The sequence below is a fragment of the Rhododendron vialii genome, chromosome 11a (genome assembly GCF_030253575.1).
Source record: "Rhododendron vialii isolate Sample 1 chromosome 11a, ASM3025357v1".
Taxonomy (NCBI): Eukaryota; Viridiplantae; Streptophyta; class Magnoliopsida; order Ericales; family Ericaceae; genus Rhododendron; species Rhododendron vialii.
Genome location: NC_080567.1, coordinates 29,891,451 through 29,910,846, shown reverse-complemented (window position 1 = coordinate 29,910,846; position 19,396 = coordinate 29,891,451). Strand labels below are relative to the sequence as shown.

Here is a 19,396-nt window from a genome sequence, read left to right as displayed (position 1 = left end):
TTTGGGGCTTTCATGAGTTGCAGTACTTTCATATGTAATTCAATTCAATGTTCTCTACTTATGTTGATAGAAGTACTTAGTACTTAGAAAAGATTCTATGCAACTAAGAATCTTGATACATGTCTCTGCAATGCAAACACTGATCATTTGGCTCCAACAGTGAAGAGTGGTTTCCTTTCCTTTCTGAGAAAATTGTGTAGAATGGAAGAACCCACCACTGCCCCCCTATATGAAATTCCACGCTACAACATGGACATCTGCCTCCAACTCTTCCCTCAAATCAGTTTCACATTCTACTAGCTTTCAGCTTTCACTCATTTATGCTAACCCATATTCACAGTATAAGTAACCACAAAATAGGAGACTCGGGATAAGGGGCAGATTGAAGAGCTATCATTGTTGCTACCAATACTATTGTTATTGTTTGTGGTGATGTTGCAGCGAAATTATGTTATTTTTTGGTTGGATGTTTTTACATTGTAACTTGAACAAGACATTAGGAAGTGTTGTAGGATTTGCACAAGGAATATCTATCTAATTAATTGACACACAGGGCCACTCATGTTTCAGTTCTGAGCCAAACAGCTGCAGTGGTTAAGCCCAAGACGAGTTTACTTGCTGAGCTATTACCTCAGCCAGTTCGACCGACAATGGGGTTTTTGGTTGAAAGGTTATTCAGTATTCACTAAAACCTTTCTCATCAGTCGATGCTATATGTCATCATATTGGGAAGGCAGTTCGTTGTTTTAGTTTCCTTAATTTTCTCTCTTTGTTATGAGTTTTGGAAAGAGAGTTCATTATGTTAGTTTACTGAATTACCTTTCGGATCATCTGTACGGGCCTGGGATGGGCCTCGTGTGCCGTCGGTCTCCCTCCCCGTCAGTTTCTTTAGTTTTTCTGATCGAGAATCTTTAGTTTTTCCGATCGAGAAAACACCAAGGCGTTAGAGAGGGGAGAGAGGGAGGATATGGGGAAGGGGCCTTTCTCCTTCCGCTGGACGAATAGCCACTGCCGTCCAAAGAAGTCGGCAGAGCCACTGACGATCGAGGTCATGGCCCTTGCTGCGATGGTGTCTGTGAACAACCCGATTGCGGTGGCGATGGTGTCGGCTGTGGGGGGTGGGGGGGGGGGGGTGTTGGAACCGTAGAAGAAGGCCGGCGGGCCGAGGCTGTGGATGCGGTTCGACCGGTTGGGGAAGTCAGAACTGATCAAGTGCAACAAGAGTATGATCATCAAGAGCGTGTCGATTCCCGCTAGGGATTTGAGGATTCTTGGCCCCGTCTTCTCTCACTACTCCAATATCCCTACTGCGTATTGCAAAGTGCAAAGTGCGTACCTGTCCAGTTCTACCCTAATTATCGTAGGAAACTCGTATAATGCAAAGTGCTGTGTATTGCGTACTTTTTACCTCTAGGTTTATCTCGTATTTATAGATTCATAGATGTTTACTGCCCAAGCATCTCTGCTGTCCTAGGATTCCTATCTCGTATAGAAAACTCATGATATCTTGGATTCTCGTTTCCTTATCAGTTTAGCTCTTTTAGGACTCTTTTTCATAACTGGCGGAACATCCTATTCTCGTTGGGTATATTTCCTAGACCCTATATTCTCGAGATCTCATTCCTTTACGGAACACCACTGTCCTGGAACCTCCTAGAGTATTCTCACTGCTCCAACACTCAATTGGAGTTCTCTCCTTATTCGGCTATTTTATTGCCGAACTGACTGCCTGGACCAGTGACATCACATGTCACTGTTCCTTTATCAACTACTTGGACTAATGTCTTCTTAGGAGCTCTTCTCCTGTTCGGCTCTTTTGCCGAACAAACTACATGGACTTGTGACTTCACATTTCACTGGTTCATCCTTTTGGACCATAAACTTCGCAGGTTTACTGGTCCAACATCTTCTCATGTTTACTGGGCCTAGAGCCCACACAGTCTCCCTAGACCAGTGAACCCCATGTCTCTAGTCCATACCACCGACCATCATCTTGCACAGCGACTGTCATTATCATATCTATACCATGGTCCCTCGTACCATGGGTTCTTTTCCCTGTTCGGCACCCTTATTGCCGAGCAGTCCATTTGGTCCAATGACTTTACATGTCACTGGTCCTTTCCAATCATTTGGACCAATGACTTCACATGTCACTGGTCCTATATCGCTTATCGCTGCCTTCTACGGTGGTTTATCTTATCTCCCTTGTGGTCATTCAAGGATTCATGAAACAACTGTGCTATAGCATCCCCCCTCAATTCCTCGCATTGTGAGGGATCCAACATACCTTTGAAGATGAGCTTTTGCGTCGGTCGTGCCATCAAACTTTGCGAAGTCGATACCTTTGAATTTTTCGGGTAGCTTGGCATTTGGGAATAAGCACAGCCTGCTCATGTCTATTTCCCCTTTTCCTAGTTTTTCAATTTTCTGAATGGACTCCTCCAATTTACCAATCTTAGCCATGAAGGCAACCAAGTTAGGATCTGCAGCTGGTACTTCTTCTTTGAGTTGTTCAGGTTGTGGGGGAGTCTTGGCCTGTATCTTATCGTTGATCTCTTGCATACTCTCCATCATCATAAGCATGTCTTTCGACATGGCAGTGGCGGAAGCTTTGAGTTGGGCATCCACATTGGTGATAGATTGCTTGAGTTGAGCGTTTAAGGCAGTCATATTGTGCCTAAGTTCCTCCACCCTATTTCCTTGGTCAGCCATTGGTAAAGGATTTTCAAGTAGTATCTCTGCTAGCGGTTCTTGTAGTGGTTCGGTTGACAGTTGTCCTTTTGGTACTTTCTGGACTTTGAACAATTGAGCTCCTTCCAGGGTGTCAGTGCGAACCAATCTCCAGAGCGGACAAAACCAATTGGGTACAACCGCTTCTCGTAGACGTCCAATGTTTCGGCACTGGCAATAAAGCAAAAAGGAGCAATTCACAACTAATCACGGGTACTCGCCCTACCTTCTACATGCCTCCTAGAAACTAAGCCTAAGATCTACCATGACCCGCCTAAGATCTACCATGACCCGGATCTCACTTAAGGCGTCTGTATAGTAGATTTCCGATTATCCGGGTAGGTACTGTCAGGCAGATTAAATTCCGCTAATTGGCGGAACTAGAGCCAATCTCCTTACCTTGACCATTCGAGATAGAGCAACATGATTACCGGAATCCAGATACATACGTGTTCAAGGTTAGATTCAGGTCAAGGGAGTCGTTCGGGTACGGCAAACACCGGAGGTATCTTATACTTCGTGGATTTACAATCTCCTGGACCGACTGGTGGAAGACGAAGAGTCCTAAGGGAATCCTATCCTCTAGCCTGCTGGATGCAATGATGTATGGATGATATATACAGAAAAGAAATGCACATAAACATGATATATCACATAAGTCCTAACCATGAGTTCCTGTCTTATTTAGGAAGGTTCTATGGCTATATACAAGTGCAAAGTCCGGTTTTGGGTCTCAACAGAGTTCCTTGGACTAGAGCCATGATGTACCTCCCATTGTCAATTGTATTGCGAGACAATGGTCGAATGGTACGATAACTCATCATGGTCGGAGGTTGCTAGGCATCCCGGGAGAGCTTGTCACCGGCGAACTGGGCAAGGTTGCCAGAACACACTAGCGAGGCTTGTGTGGTGCAGAGTGTACAGGATAAAAGAGTTTTATTTCCCAAACGATATTCGAAATCCCCCTTTAAAAATGCCTTTCAAGCTTGGCTCTCGCAATTATTCGATTCTTTGAAAAATAAAAGTAAATTCCTAAGTTTCGAATAATAGTTCGTCCCCAGCGGAGTCGCCACTGTGGGCTCCCCGACCGGCGCGCCCTCGACAGTTGCCACCTGAATTTTGGAGATAGATGATCCGAGAAACTGAGAACTCGTTGAAAAAGGCTTTTGGTCGAGCAAAAACGTTGAGATTTTGGGTTCGCGAGCCACGTTACAAACATGAAGGTTTTTTCGAAAAGCACCCCATTTAACCAGTGAAATCGGTCTCTATTAAGCATTTTCAAAAGTGGGAAATTTTGAATATCTTTTGGAAAATGAAACCTTTTAAGAAACAAGTAAAGGGGATAAGGACATGGGAAAATATATCACATTGGCGTGCACGTGGTGTTGTTTGTACAGAAATGATAACAGTATGATGCTGTGAAATAACATGACTAATCAACAAACTGTCCATATCAAATCAATCACTGCATGGCTTACCATAATGCCGTGCATGGCCTTATGGTATGTCGTGCGATTTACTTGCCCAGCTATCAGACTGTCATCAATGCCCAGAATAACCCCCCGTGTATTGTATATCCCGTGCGACGTTCTTTAAAGATATCAGAAGATACACATCTGCTGGTCCATCTCAGAACAGTACCATTTCTTCAGGCCATGAATGAAAGAACGAATTTTGGGGTATTTGATCACTTGAAAGGATCAAGAAAATCTTGTTTAGGAAATAAGACATGGCTTGTAAATATGGTCTTATTCTGAAAGAACTGATGACAGTATCTCAGCAACGTAAATGAGCCTGACGAAGAATAGCCATGATCCAGACGGCTTAAACAAATAAATAGTAACTAATGAAAGACCGTGTGCCTGAACATACTATGTCGTGCGACGCATTATAACGCCGCGCGGTGTGGTATGTCCAGTGCAGTAGTTGTTTTATTTTATAAAAATGGTTTTTAAGTCAGTTTTTGACCCAAAATGGATTAAGTCTAACTAAAGTAAATGTACTCTCAGGGCCAGGACAGGGCCTAGCCTAAAAAAACTTGGTTTTTACCTTTGATCTTAAGCTTTGAATGAGGACGGATGATAATGGATGAGTGTGGACAAGATCGGGTGAGAAAGGATGAGTTTATGTGTGAATGGTTGTTGGGTGGTTTGGTAGGTGAGATCTCAAAGTGAGTAAAATACCAACTTTGATGGTGAGGAGAAATATGGAGTGTTTTGAGAAAAGAAATGCCTAGAGAATATTTTTAGAGCAACTTTCCTGAGACTTGGGAGTGAGGAATGAGTGTAAAAGCATGATGATGGAGAAAGAAAATTAGGAACCCCTTCCACTTGAGTGGAGGAGTGTATTTATAGGTAAGAGTCAATGATTTTGAATTCAAATGAAGGAGGTATTTTCTGGGTGGGTTAGAAGTCCCTTTTCAATTGAGCCATTTTGTAGCTGTGGCTCAAGTGAGCGTGGTCGACAGCTTTTTGAACCAGTCAGAACTTTACCTAAAATGTCGTGCAGTTGACTTCATGACGGCGTACAGTGTAACAAATTTTATTACATCGCACGGTGTGGAAGTATTCTGTGCGGCCCTCCAGGTTCAGTGTAAGGTTTTTGGGCTTTTGGTTTGTCTGGGCTTTTGAGTTAAGGAAGTCTTTTATTCAAGCTCTCAAAGATACGGTTTCTTTTATTTCATCATCGAGGTGTTTAAAGAATCTCCGAGGTCTGGATTGAGGTGTCTGCAATGATTATATGTACAAATAAAATTAACATATATTTATACACGAAAACTAATAAATTATTAAATTTACGTTATTGCATTGATCGCGCAGCTGCTTATAGACCTGAATATATAACTATATATATTAACAGAACAAAATGACAACCGAATAAAATGATAAAATACCATACATCTTCACAGAACAAAATGACTTATATAAACAACCAACATGATAATATATAACGTTACGCAATAACATATAATATTACAATACAATGTTACATGTTTACATTAGGGGGTGTAGGGGCGGAGCACTCCGAACTGTAGCGAAAACAATATTTTCAAGAACTTGGGGTGTAAAGGCCATAGAACCTGACCTAATTATATTGTAGTCGGTATGTAATTAAGGTTATATGTTAAACAGTCAGATGTAAACATATAGCATCATATGTTCTTCCACTGTAATGAAAATGATTTCAAAAGCTCATATATAATATTATATGATCCCATAAGTTTATCCAAAACTCTAACCAAACCAGATGTGCACAAATAGTAACAAATAACCATATATGTTCAACCCTATACGAAACTCGACTTACCTATTTGTGTTAAAAACGAAGCCGAAGGTGGGAAAGAACGGCGATCTCGTGGAGATTTGTGCAGATCTTGTTTGGTGACACGTTGGCGACCTATGCCACTTGTCGAACACGACAGTGACGCGGAGGTGAGATGCAATGGCGAGGCTAGGACAGGGAGGCAAGACGGGTTGCGATGGCGACAGAAGGTGGGTGACGATGGTGATGGCGACGGGAGGCTGGGACGGGATGTGACGGCGATGGGAGGTGGGTCACGATGGTGACGACGATAGGAGGCTAGGAGGAGATGCTTGCCCCGGCCCCCCCCCCCCCCCCCCCCCTCCTCTGACGAAAATGGAAAAGAAACTACATATAGTGGGGTTTATATAGGACTGCATTTAGTGATTAGGGCTACATATCGTGGGTTATATTGATATTTTTTAGGCTAGTGGACTTAGTGAGTTATGAAGTTTAAAAGTGGATCAGATGAGTTTTGAACTGCTATAGTGGACCTATTAAAAATTCTCTCCGTAAAATAGCATAAAAAGACAAACGGTTTCTCAATATAACGGCAAATGCAATAATTAAGCCATTAAACTTCATACACTTTTTGACAGAAGACAATGCAATAATCAAGCCATGAAAAAGGGGGAAATAAAATCTATTACCTCTCACGCAGCCTTAGAGCATCCCATTGTAATAAACAATTGAGTGTGAATAAACAAATTTAACAACAATGTTCAAAAAATCTCACATTGTAATAAGCAAAATTACAAGTCTTTTAGTAAATAACTAAATTTCACTCATTCTATAACCAAATTTAACAACTTTTATTAACAACCAAATTCAATAACTTAAAAACATTCCACATTGGAATCGATTTAGTGTGGTCGGATGCGTGATTAGAACTCTTTTGCGATTGGACATATATGTATTGTGTATTGTGGGTTTTTTTTTTTGTTAGAGATGCAAAAATAACCAATGTGGAGGTAGATGCTATTAAGCTTGATTATAAATTAAATAAATAATTAAATGCTGACGTGACATTTTAATTATTCCCATTGCGGATCCTGTTACCATTTTCACGATTCATAACAGTTGAAAATCGCATTGTCCGATTCTTCAGAAACCTTGACGGATTCCTCTGGCAACAAACTACTCTCCTTGAAAATCATACGCACGGGGCACAAATCCACACGAGTAAATATGATATCTTCGGCAATTGTCATAAAATGTTGACGGATTCCTTTGGCAACAAACTACAGTACTCTCCTTGACAATCATACACACACGGCACAAATCCACACTAATAAATATGATCTATTCAGCAATTGTTGTAAATGTTAATTTTCTCAAATAAATGAAACATCACTCTATGGCTCATCGAAAACCATAATCGATTCATTTGACAACAGACTACTCTCGTTGAAAATTGTGCAAGCGGCGCAAGAATCTGAACGAAAATGGGAGTTTTGGTTTTAGGGTGTTTTGGGTTCTATTTGGTCTTGGACCAAATACACTTTTCCATAAAATTTTTCTCAAACTGAACTTCTTCTTTTTTCTTTCTTCCTTTTCTTTTTTCCCGATAGGTATTAAAACACGGCATAAGGTAGTGTTTGGTAAATTGGTACTCGAGTCTTGAGATTGAAAGTGAAAAATATTTTGATAAAAAAAAAACGAGAAATATATTACTTGTAGAATGTAAATACTCCATTTTACCCCACTTTATTTGTCCATTTTGCGAATTTCAATTAATTAAAGGGATGTTATCATCACAAATTTCACACTTCATTTTTCATAATTTACCCCTACCATTTTGTGTTTCCAAAAGGATTTTAAACACTTCAATAGAAAATGAGAGGGCCTGAGAGGAAAATAAAAAAATTATTACTTTGACTTTTGAAATGAACTAAACATTGTGAGAAAACAAAAAGGGGAATATTAGAAGAACAAAGTGGAATAGAAGGGGTAAATTCTTATCTTGTTTCTTAATAGTAAGAAACAAATCAAATATGCAAAAAAAATCAAGATAAGCACGAGAGAAAAGTGAAAAAATAAAGAAAAATAAAAAACATCAATTTTTTTTTGATTTTTAGGTTAAAAAGCTGTTGGGAAATACATTTTCGTATATAACATTCTATATATGCATAATGATGATAAGAATATTGATTTTAGCACTCCACATTTAGCCATTGACACTTTATTTATTTTTTTGTCTTTTCTCAATTTGAAATTACAATACTCTTTAAGGTAAATGAACACTAATAAGATAAAGGTAAATGAACACTAATAAGATAAAAAAGTAATTCTGTAATTTCACATAAGATGAATACAAAAAGTGAAGTGACAAAGACTAAATTTGGAGTGCTAAAATCACTTCTCAAATGATAAATGCCTGTTAGTATATTGAATAACTGATTGGACCTTAACAATTACTATATGCATGACGATAGATGCATCATAGGAATTCCTTAGCTTATGGTAATTAATTAAGCCCAATAGTCCACTCGAATTAATCTAGTTCTACAAGATTAGTGACGAGTCAGATTACTGACGTGGCAGAATCTTATTGGTTATAAACTTTTCACGCGGATTGCTGAAGTTAACATCTATACCGTCCATCGAGGCACTCAATCCAACGGAGGAGGATCTGGCAATTCTAAGTGAGTCAGATTACTCACGTGGCAGAATATTATTGGGTATAAACTTTTCACCCAGATTGCTAAAGTCGACATCTAACGTCCATTTAGGCACACTCAATCCAACGGAGGGGGATCGGCTATAGAATACGCTATATAACTCACCAAAACAACTCGAAACGCGCGCTCATTTCCTCTCTCTCTGGAAAAATCCCTCCAAACGCGCCTCTCTCAGATCTCTCTTCTCTCAGAGAAAATGGCGACCATCATTCCCACTCCACAGAAGTTAAAACAACTGATCGGAAATGAAGCCATGAGGTCACAAATCCTCAAAGAACTGAAGTCGGTCCTCAAGCTCGCCAAGAAGAAGAGCTCCGCTGCAAAAGCGGCCTTATCCCGGCATAAAGAACTCTTCAGGGATGCTACTAGGGTGTTTACCCGTGAGGAGTTTGCTGACATTGGTGAGGAATACCGAACCCTGACCCTTAAGGAGATGAAAGCCGATGAGGAATTGGATGCGGCCACCGAGCGGGTTATGGTCGAGGAAGCATTGAAAGACCAAGATAAGTTGGCCGTTGTGGAGGAGATGGCTGTTCTCCGACGGGCTGGTGCTGTAGCTGTTGCTACTGTCTCGGATGCTGTCTTCCTGTGGTCAAAGAATGTTCAAGTTCCACAGCTGGTGATGGCCCCTGGAAGTGATCCTGAAGAAGCTGAAGCTGTGAGGAATTACTGCAGGAGCAACAATTGGAATGCGATGGGAAATGTTCTGTGAATGTTAGGTTGTTAATGAAGTGAATGTTAGGTTGTTAATGAAGTACAATGATAGGTTGTTAATGAAGTACAATGATAGATAATGAAGTACAATGATAGGTTAATGAAGTGCAATGTCTAGTTTCTGCATTTCTACATTTAATAGGTAAATGACGCTAATGTTTAGCAATTTTAAAATTTTGCTCTGTTGTCTTATATATAATATAGTTTTCTGGTGGATTCTGGATTCCTGATGTTTTCATAATATAGTAATTGTGGTTTGATTGGCCAATGTCTTGTCTGGTATTTTTAATAATGTTTCATTTTTTCTTTGGACAGATTTGTATTTGTTTGCCATTGACCTTTTTATACCAGTACAATGTGTTAAGTTAGTGTCCTGAATTGTTCCATCGACTGCGAAGTTTTGAAGCATAACTTGATTTCTTCCCTATTGCAAGTACCATTCAAAGTATGGTTGGGACAAACTGGGGGCAATTTTGGGGCTTAATTTCATGAGTTGCAGTACTTTTATATGTAATTCAATTCATTGTTCTCTACTTATGTTGATAGAAGTACTTAGAAAGCATTCTATGCAACCAAGTATCTTGACAATGTAAACACTGATCATCTGGCTCTGACAGTGAAGAGTGGTTTCCTTTCTGAGAAAATTGTGTACAATGGAGCTTCGGAAGAACCATTGTCAATCCCTGTTTCATTCCTACAAACTGTGAACAGTGGTGTGAAAGAAAGGTAGCCCACTGCCCACCTATATGAAATTCCACGCTGCAAGATGGACATCTACCTCCAACTATTCCCTCAAATCAGTTTATCATTCTACTAACCTTCCTTTCACTCATTTAAGCGAACCCATATTCGCAGTTGTAGTAACCACAAAATAGGAGACTCGGGATAAGGGGCAGATTGATTAGCTATCATTGTTACTACCAATATTGTTGTTATTGTGTGTGGTGATGTTGCAGCGAAATTATGTTTTTCAACATCAGCTGTTCGGCAGCTTCGGCCATAGAAGGTAACTTTCCTATGTCTTAATTTCAGGGTTCCAATACATTATCTTCACACGCCTTTTGGTTGGATGTTTTTACATTGCAACTTGAACAAGACATTAGAAAGTGGTGTAGGATTTGCACAAGGGATATCTATCTACTTAATTGTCACACAGGACCACTCATGTTTCAGTTGCTGAGCCAACCAACTGCAGTGGGTAAGCCCAAGAACGAGTCTACTTGCTGGGCTATTACCTCAGCCAGCTCGACTGACAACGTGGTTTTTGATTGAAAGGTTATTCACTAAAACCTTTGTCATTAGTCAATGCTATAGGTCATCATATTGGAAAGGCAGTTCGGTTTTTTAGTTTCCTTAGTTTTCTCTCTTTGTAATGAGTTTTGGAAAGAGAGTTCATTGTGTTAGTTTACTTATTTCCCTTTTCTTTGTTTAGTAAGTTTTGGACTTGGAAGTCTTCTCCAGAGGGTGGTTGTCTATGTAATGCAAGAGCATTATATTATAGAGTAGCTGCCAACTGAATTAGCAACATCATGGGAGTGTTATGTCACTATTGAACTCTCAATACTCTCTTATGGCTTTTAATCCTCAACTGTCATCTAGTATCGGGGTTAAAGGGCAATGATCCCCCACTACGTCCTAAGGATTCTTTCTGAAAACACTAAGCTAGCTGAGGTGTTATCCAGTTGTGTATGCTGTCACACCATGCTGCGGTATTTGAGCAATTCTGCATTTCTCAAGAGACTTTGCTTCTCCATAGAGGCATATGCTTGGAGTACTTCCATGTGCCATGAGATGTCAACTGACATGTATGACACACACATTGACAATTTTCCCCGGCTCTTGTAGTAGCCATCTTTCTTCTAAGGCTCTATCTCTTTTGAGTGTGAGTCAGAAAATCAGAAAATTTGTTAGCTTGGAAAGAAAAGAAAAGGAAGAAAAAGTTAAAGAAACGGTATTCGTTTTACTACCAAATGCCTTTTTATTTTCTCCCATTTCTTTGCAAGCATTTTGTAACTGACGTGTTGGCTCGTCATTGTAGCTTTACGTGAATTACTGCCTGTATAATCTTTCTGTTTTTTGTTGTGAAAACTGCCTGTATATTTCCAACCAAACGAAACAGGGTTTCATGATTTTGAACTAGGCAACTCAAGCATCCTTGCAAGCCCGATGGTGCTTCAGAGCTGCTTGTTCATATCGAATTGATTCGTTATATTCAAAGTAAAAATAATATAAAAGCTCGGGAATCATGGGCATTTCCAAAAATCAGTTTTGTGATTGGAAGGACGTTAGCCTACTCAAGCTCAATGCTCCTCTTAGATTGTAAGCATATATTTGCTTCGCACTCCATGCAGGTTTCGTGCAAACAAATAGTTTTCATTTCTTTTACTTGAACTTTTGTATACTTGTTTACTTATCAGAAAGTTTGCTAGCAGCTGCAACCCCTAATCTTTAGCCCCTTGTAAAAAAAACAACCCATGTTGTGATGCATTTCAGCTCAAAGAAATTGGCAGTTATCATCTGAGGCCTTTGAGATAATTCACAAATAGTGGAAGCAGAAAATTGGTAGAACAAGACCCAGTTGATGTTCATGAAAAAAGAGAACAAGACCCACCCAAGTTTCCAGATATTACATGTGATGCATTAATAGTGGAGTTTGATGAAGCACACTTCAGAAGACGATGGTGTGGCTATCGTTGGCTGAAAATTGTTTGTTAACTTCATTCTCAAACTACGTTAACTATCGAGTTTGGAAACCACACTTTTATGCAAACGTGTTTAGGAATCACGAATTCTACATGATATTAAGCATAAATCATATGTCGTTAACATTGATTATCTGATTTTCCCTTTTCATTGTTTGCACGCTATGAATCAATAGTTTCCTTGAACGCAGATATTTTCCTATACACTTGCCTTACCAGGAATTATTTCTTGGATGAGCGAAGTCATGGTGGTATGATACATGATACTGTGAGCTCATCCCTTAGGAGACATACACTGTACCCGTACTTGACTTCTGTACGTAAACAAGAAGTTATGCCAAGTTAAACACTCTTTTGGAAAAGTTCACATCGTGATGTTCAAGAACTTAGCTTCCAAAAAGGACAACTTATCTCAAGAACTCAGCTTCCAAAAAGGACAACTTAAAATGTGAATTGTGAATTTTTAAAATGTGGGGTAGGACTGGTCCCACTCTGATTTCATGTAGAAACTTTATATCCAACTCAAGACCAATTGACAATGAGTAAAGAGGTCCTAGATGTTATTAAGTGATCACTCATTTCACTCTCAAGCAATGTGGGATTCATTTCCTTAACATCCTCTCACGTGCAGCCGTGTTTGAGATCTGCCACGTGTGGCCACTTTTTGGGTCCTATCATCGTTCAGCCTTTTTTGTTGGTCTGTCATCTAGGGTGTGGATTGTGAATTTTTTAAAATGTGGGGTGGAACGGGTCCTGTTTTGATACCATGTAGAAATTTTATATCCATCTCAAAGACAATTAATTGGTTTGAGTTGGATGTATTATATTGCCAATACAAAAGGAACCAAGAAGATTCTTGGTCCAACCAATAATGGGAACCAAACTTCAAAATGAAGTCCTGGCATCTTAACAAACAAAGGTTTGCCAGATATCGAAATAAGCTAGAATACCAGGACAATGTACAAGACAAAAACTACAATAAAACCAATACGTTATAATCCAATACACTATGAGGCAAGAGAGCCGTAACTGTTTCAGATTTAGGCCAATCAAAAAAAAAAATCTGTTCCAAATTTGGACAAATGGACAGAAACATTAACCAAACGGAAAATTAACTACTAACAACCGACGACTCTAGCCTTGCCTTGAAAATCCACTCAACTCAAATCAAAGATCTGCTCCTGTGAGAGACCATCCGTGTCCACCACAAAAATCCCTTACAGTAGCAATTTCAAGTGGATCTCTCAGCCACCAACTCAAGCCTTGCACAAGTAATTTGTCGTGCATTAAAGGAACTCGGCATCCAAATCATTTGAAACAGCTACACTACGAGCCGCTTCGCCAGCAGTCTCCTGTGAAATTTTCAACTCATGCAGAACTTTTTCTACTTCCTCCGACTCAATCTGATCCTGGAGAGCCTTCAATTTGTCATTGGCTTCGGTCTCCTTACGGACCAGACTATGAATTCGCTTACAAGCTGCGGCATACTCCTCATCTGTAAACTTCACATTGCTTCCGAAGATGTGATCCATGAACTGTGAAAGAGGAGGCACTTTCGCAGCAGAGCATTTTTTCTGAGCGTCCTTGAGCTCTGACCTCAAGTTTTTTAGAGTACGTTCTCTCATGGCTGCCATTCCAACCAACTTGATAAAATTCAAGCTGGTGGTGAATTTCCACAAATCCCTCCAACTTGCTTTTTCCTGCTTCTCTAAGTTTTAGGAGAGATAGAATGCTTTTTTTTTTTTTTGTAGTTGTTATGGTAACATATGATTATAGGAATATTAGGAAAGAATGAGATAGAATGATTTCAGAGAAGAGGGGCATCACTGACTTGGATTGGCATTCCAACTCTTAATATCGTTAGAAATATGCAATATATTGCCGTTCAAGGCATGTTGGTAATACGTAATAGATAATAGAACTGCTTTGAGGGTAAGCCTAATCATATTGCCATTTGCCAATGAACTGGGAAGGGGTTGAGTCACATTGCATATCTTTGAACTTACAATTTTTTTGGGCAGTAGCTTGTAACTTATGCTTGATTCAGTTGGGTGACTCACCTCTTATTCCTTCACAAAGGGGGAGAGTTGGTTGAACCAGAATTGTTTTGCTTACCGTGCAAATGGTAGGGAGAGAGAAAGTGGGTAGGAAAGAGGGGAAGGGAGCACAAATCTTACTTATTTTGTCAATGAACTTTCTCTATTGGTTCTGCGTGATGATATCCTTGAGATCTCATGCTGACAGATAGCGACTCCATTATTTCCTTATTATTTATCTTCACTCTCATCAAATATATCCCATCAAAAAAATTGTCATATTGGTTCTGATCATAGACGGACGAAGAAGTTTAAGTAGGGAGTGATAAATGTACATATGGCCTATATAGTTGCCAACATAGATTGTCACGGGGCATGCAGGGGAACCTATATGATTTGAACATTATCATGGGGTAATACCAGTTTTTTATAAAGGGCGGTATTTCTATTGTTTGGGTTGTTGCTCATAGCCCCCGCCCCTTGGGATTGTTCCTGATTTCGAGTATTGATTTATTCATCTTAGTATGCACAAGCACATGGAAGCTTGAAATATGCAGATAGATGAGTGATGCGCATGCACGGATCTACAGTAATAGATGTTGGGCTCTTACTTGGTCTTCCTTTTTGTGAAACAATCTCAGGGGTCAACACTTCTGTGTCGGAGCTATGGACGAAGAAACAACATGATGTTATGAGGTTTTTGCTGAGTGTGAGGCTCAGGTGCTGGGATATCGCTAGCTTCCTTCTATTGTGCATGTCAAGTACCCTACTCATCCTGCTCGTGCCTATGGACAGGTACAGTCCTCAGGTTTAGAATTCCTCATAAGACCCCGTCCAGAATACAAGGAGGTGGACAAATGACTGCACAAGACAACGTAACGCATTTGTCGACTGGGGGACAATTGGTACCCGTTCCCGAAGCCGTGGAAGGTTTGCAGTGTGAACTCCCTTTTGAGTTTCAAGTTCTTCAGATTGCATTCAAGGATGGGATCAGGGAGGGTCTAGTAGCGGCGACCGCCACGACAAGAATTTTAAAAAATGCAATTATTATATGTAAAAAAAAAATTATGCCCAACTTATATAGTTTCGCCACCACTAAATTTTTTTAGTATACATTTCGCCACTGCTAGGGTAAAATCCTGGTTCCGTCCTTGATTGCATTGGAGGTTGTTTGTACATATTTGGACTCAAGCGTGGCAGACTTGAGAGAGATGCTAACCCTGTGTTGGATGATGTCACGCCTCGGAATAGCACCTCAACAGCCTATCCCAACACGACACACGACAACCAACCAACAACGACTACTAACAGTATCAAAGGTAACCCCCAAATGAGGTTAAACAGCCACTTTTATTTATATCTCAAAACAACTGTCATTACAATCTACATCAGAAGTAATGCAGAAGTGATTGCACTTGAGGCCCACATGACACGATTTGATAGATTATTCTAGAACCTCAATATTTTAGGAGTCCTCCAAATCTTCACAATATGGGAAAAGATTTGATTTTATCATATTTTTATTTTTGGTAATTAGATCTTTTTCTTGATTGGCAAGTATTGCCTTCGGGTTATTTGTTTCCTAATTAGCTTGATCTTAGTAGCCTATAAATAGGCATTGTAAGCCTTGGGGCAATTCGGTTGAGTTTGAATAAGAAGAAAAAACAGAGAGCTTTCTCTAAATTGTGAGTTTGTGAGTTTTGTTCTTGTTTTCATACGCTTCCCTGCATCAGGAAGTTTGAAAAGAAATAAATTATACATATCAAAATATTGTCCAAAACTAAACTAAATAAACATCTAATACGGGCCGGAAGACAAGACTCTCGCAGGCCTCAACCACGTACTCCTCGAGTGAGTCGCAAACGCAAAACGCGACCTGTAGTGGACACCGACCTATACCTGCAAAATTGGAACCTAGAACAAGTTCCTGGAGTGTATATGAGACATGGATGTTGTTCAATGAAAACATTAAATCCAACACCACCAATAGTTAATAATCGACACGAAGTCATTAAATAGACACGGAGTCAGTATCTCGACTTTGCTTTTATCACTTTGTATTATGTTTGATCTGGATGAAGTGTTTGGGTGATGTTAGGTGCGTGATGAAATTGAAAATCTTTTAGATGACAATGAGGATATGGCACATTTGTACTTAACAAGGAGATGGATTCAAAGTCAGCAATCTGAGGCTTTGTTAGGAACTGCAGCTTCAAATAGCATTGTCAGCGGTGGACCACATCTTCGGCATATTAACTCTAACAGGAGCACAAGTTTAATGTCGAGCAACTACGTAGACAATCATGACATGGAAGACCTGGAGATGTTGCTTTAGGCTTATTTCATGCAATTGGATGGGACTTGCAACAAGATATTATCTGTAAGTAGTATTCTTCTTGACTATGGCATTAGCAGAACGAAAAGTCTAGAGACCAGGAATCCCACCCACGACCCAACCCATGACGCTGACGTGGCGGGTGGGTCCCATGCCACGTCAGCAACAGCCCAAACTTTAAAAAAAAAAAAAAAAAATTTGAATTTCTTTCGTCCCCTGATTTGGTTCTGTTTTGCAGAGAGACTTCCCTGGCACCGGAGATAGAAGAAGGTCGACCCACCAGGGCCACCGCCACCGGCGACTCCCACTATTGCCGGCGTCTACCACCGAAAACCCAAAATTAAAAAAAAATGAAAAATCAATTTCTCCCAACCCCCATCTCTGGTTCATGGAGAAAGGGAGGGAGGGAGGAAGAGAAGTCAACACCCATCGCCACCGGCAACTCCCACCACCACCACCGGATTCACCTCCGGCGACCAGCCCTCCGGGCCTCCGCCCACCACAACGTCCTCGCCGCCCATCACCTGTGTCGGTCCACCCCGTCCTCTCCTCCTACCTCTACTGCTGCCGCCGCGCCTCCACTCCCACCAGCCGCCGCCGCCGCCGATTCCACCCAAACTCAAATTCCGGCCTCCCAATTCCAGTCCCCTCCCCATATCATGCAATTTATATTTCTGAAATTGTTTGGTGGGTGTTCCAAACTCAAATTTTCTGCAACTTTTATGAAATTTGTTTTTCTTTTGCAGGAGATCGTTTGGGTGGAATCGGCGGCAGCGGCAGGGGCGGGTGGGAGTGGGACCAGTGGGTTATCGGTGGGCGAGTGGAGGGGGCGTCCATGGGAGTTGGTGAAGAGGGAGGAAAGAGAACCAGATTTGGGTTTTTTTTTTTTTTCAACTGTCGATGTGGATCCATCCCACCACGTCAGCGTCATGAATAGAATCCTGGGTTGATTTCATGGTTTGTAGACTCACTCTTCCGGGTTGGGAAGGTGAACCAGATCACATTTCCTGTCTTAGACACAACCAAAAATGGATGAGAAACTGAGAATGAGATTCATGATTCCCATTCCTCCTCTTCATTCTCAACATAGGCCTTAGTGTACGTAATTCCTTAGTCTAACATGGGAGAACGCAGTCTATACTGTTTCGAGTTTGTGGTATTAAGTGTGCCAAACGCTAGGTTTTTTTTTTATTTCTGGCAGCTGCCCAGGGTGGGAGGCATCCGGGTTGGTTTGGCTAGATTGGCATCTTTTGATCTTTATGACTCTGTGGTGTTTGTTTAGATTGGTAGAAAAATTTTCAAGTCACAACCCAAAAGCATCAAAATTATCACTTCTCAGAATCAGCTTTTAATAAAAAATTTAAGCTGCTTTTGCCCCCCAAGTAGAAAGTTATGGCAAAACTGGTGGCAAACTTTCCGCGGCGCCATAATCCTAAATCTGCGCCCCCAAAGCTACCGGAATTTGCTGGTGGTTTTTGGTACTATGCGTTGCTGATCTCTTTCTCGCTAACAGATAGAAAGGGCATGTGTGAATAGTACACTGAACATTTATTTTCTCTACATTCGTATGCGAAATGATTTATTTTGACTTTTATATTTCCAGGTTCGCGAGTATATTATATTGATGACACTGAGGATTATGTATATATCCAACTTGACAACCAATGAAACGAACTCATTCAACTCCAATTGACATTGACCATTACATCGTTTGCTATTGCTGTTGAGACAATGATTGCTGGGGCGTTGGGTATGAGCATCCCGTATCAACTGTACGATATTGATGGGGGTATTCAACACCGTCGTTGGAGTTCTTACTGCTGCCTGTGTCTTACTTTTCCTGCTTGTTCTTGGATATGCCAGATGGAAGAAGCTGCTTGGATCATGATTTCCCTCATTATCTATTATTACTCCCGTCTTGTATAAATTACAGATTTAATTTGTTCCTCCTTCCTTGGAAATTCTTCTAGTTATAAACTGCAGTTCAGGTCCATATCAAAGTGCCTTTTGTCTGGTATGTTTATTTTATTAACCATTTTTTGTTGGGTATTAGTCAACGTTCGTTGATTATGTTAGCGAGGGATGTGTCGCAATCTGCTTCGATCATTCGTCCCCTCCCAAGTTGTTATATAGCTGCTGTCATTGGCACTTGAAATAAATCCATTCTATAAGTACATGGCCTAGTTTCAGGATTATATTTGGCCCTAAAACGGCTCCAAGTCCAACTAGAGTTGTCAACTTTAAAGTGGCAGGATGCGCCAAGCCAGCTGACAAATGAAGAGCCCAATCCTACGTGGATTTCAACACGACCATTTTTGAAGGCAAGAAAAGGAGGAGCCGTCAAATCTCCTTTTATTTGAAAATGTGATTGTTTGAGAACAAATTTTGATTGTTTTGAATTTTTCAGCGAGTTTAACGCTATGGCTGGAGAGAGAGGATTTTGCGAATATCAAATTTGAAAATATGAATCTGCCACAAACTTTCAAAACAAATTGCCGCTCTAAGTTCGAATCCAAGAATGAATATGATGTAAGAGTATCAAACACTTTAGGAATGAACTCATGGTACAGTCATGCAGTCATAAAGGAAGAAAGATTTGCCTGGCGTTCTCGACATTTGACTATTCTTTTTTTGCCTCAAACCCTACGGTGGCGAATGAGTCTTGTCACTCATTTTAAATTCTCCGAACATGGCATAGGGAAATGGATGCTGAAAATACAATTTATATGTGAAAGTCTTCAGCATGAGTGCAGTTGCGTTTCCAGCTGATACAATATCATCACAAATACGGCCCGGAGATGAGTTAATGACATGCCATTTACACTGAGAGACAAAATGCAGGAAAACACAAGTTGAGAGAGAGAGATGCAAATAGATTGCACAACCCATTACTCGCAA

General features: G+C 40.4%; 1 protein-coding gene and 1 long non-coding RNA gene across 3 annotated transcripts in view; one reads left to right on the top strand and one right to left on the bottom strand.

Moving 5' to 3' along the window:
* Positions 1 to 19,396, bottom strand: part of LOC131306415 (uncharacterized) — a 41,291-nt gene that overhangs the window by 15,983 nt on the left and 5,912 nt on the right. The gene's annotated exons all lie outside the window — the stretch shown is intronic.
* On the top strand, positions 15,952 to 18,491 carry LOC131306419 (uncharacterized). Its single transcript, XR_009193857.1, has 2 exons — positions 15,952 to 16,543; positions 18,102 to 18,491. It is a non-coding gene; the product is annotated as an uncharacterized LOC131306419 (long non-coding RNA).